This window comes from Penaeus vannamei, chromosome 43 (assembly GCF_042767895.1).
Source record: "Penaeus vannamei isolate JL-2024 chromosome 43, ASM4276789v1, whole genome shotgun sequence".
Classification (NCBI taxonomy): domain Eukaryota; kingdom Metazoa; phylum Arthropoda; class Malacostraca; order Decapoda; family Penaeidae; genus Penaeus; species Penaeus vannamei.
The window spans coordinates 25,379,810-25,381,276 of NC_091591.1; the positions used below are offsets into that span (position 1 = coordinate 25,379,810).

The 1,467-nt window shown below is 39.4% G+C and overlaps 1 protein-coding gene across 1 annotated transcript in view; it reads left to right on the forward strand.

The window, feature by feature from the left end:
• Positions 1–1,467, forward strand: part of Mzt1 (Mitotic spindle organizing protein 1) — a gene marked incomplete in the record, with an annotated part of 7,524 nt that overhangs the window by 2,965 nt on the left and 3,092 nt on the right.

The following is a 1,467-nucleotide window of genomic DNA, read 5'->3' on the forward strand; positions in this document are numbered from 1 at the left end:
TAAAGTTACACAATTGTTTTTTGTTTTGTTTTTTTAATCCTTTTCCTTGCACCACAAACCCAGTGGTGTCTGTCATTTTTGTTGTGACATGATGTCTCACAGTGCGGGCATTGTACTTCAGCTGGCAGTACACCGTGACCTCATAGATTTAGTATGCTTGCTTTGTTATTTTGTTGATATTTTGCGATGAAATCGTAATAATTGTTCTCACAATCTACACACTGTCAAGCCATGATAGAACTGATTTGAATTTCAAAAGGCTTCTCCTAGGCCCAGCTTCGATTGTCACACATGATGATCTATTCCATATCTGATTGGTTCTATTGAGAGTCTTTGTTCATGTCACGTTCACGCACGAATCTAATTGGCTCATTTGATTTCCTTCGCATACGCCATGCGCTACAAATCTGTCCAATTACCCATCGCTCTATGATTATTTGTCATTTTGTCACAGCACTGGAGGTGGAAGGTTATTGCGGCACTCGGAAATTGTGGATTTTATACCCTTTATAACCATTGTTATCAATTTGCGCAGAAAATGGTACAGATGAAAACCTTCATAAAATAATGTGTTCTACTACATGGTAAGCTCAGATTCTTTAAATTAGGTCTGGGGTTGCATTTCCAATAATACTGAGTCCTCCATGCAGAAGAAAGCATATGACTGACATGCAGGAGCGCCCAATTTAAGACTGTTAGGTTTATAGGCTGACAGGTCACAAAGTCTTTGTATGTTATTGATAACTGTTTGGAATATGTCCACATAATGGATCATGATGATTTTGGTATTGTTGGATTCCTCTCACTGTCTAGTTTCCAAATATATAGATATTATTGTGTGAGAACCCCCCAAACCCCTGTAACACCCCATAGGGTCAAAGAATCCTCCACATTCACAGCAGGAGAGAGCGTTAGACAGACTTAGCAACACAGCTCGCGCCTGTCATGAATACATGGAGCATTCTTTGTTTTCCTAGGCGGGGGTTGGGGGTTTGCAGGGGTCACAGCCCCCTGGATTAGACAATATAGCAACTGATTCTGTGTATATCATTTACATTTTACCCTGCAATTTCCCTGTTACCTTCCATGCCCTCCCCTGCTATTAGGGCCAAGAATGTGGGGCTTAGGAGGGCTTCCATGTAATAAAACTTACATACTTGCATTGGAGACGGTGAGAGGAATCCAACGATACCAAAATCTTTGTGATCTGTTATGTGGACGTATTCAAAAAAATTACCATATTATTTATATTTTACCCCACAATTTCCCTGGTACCTTCTTCCCTGCAATTGGGGCTAAGAATGTGGGGGTTTGGGATGTTTTCGTGCAATAGTGTCTTTATATTTGGATTGTAGAGAATGAGAATAAACTATTAGTACCTAAGTCTTTGCAATCTGTTAGTTGGAATTATTCTGTAAAATTACCCAAAAGGTAATTCTGATAATATTTGCTACATGGTACTTTTTT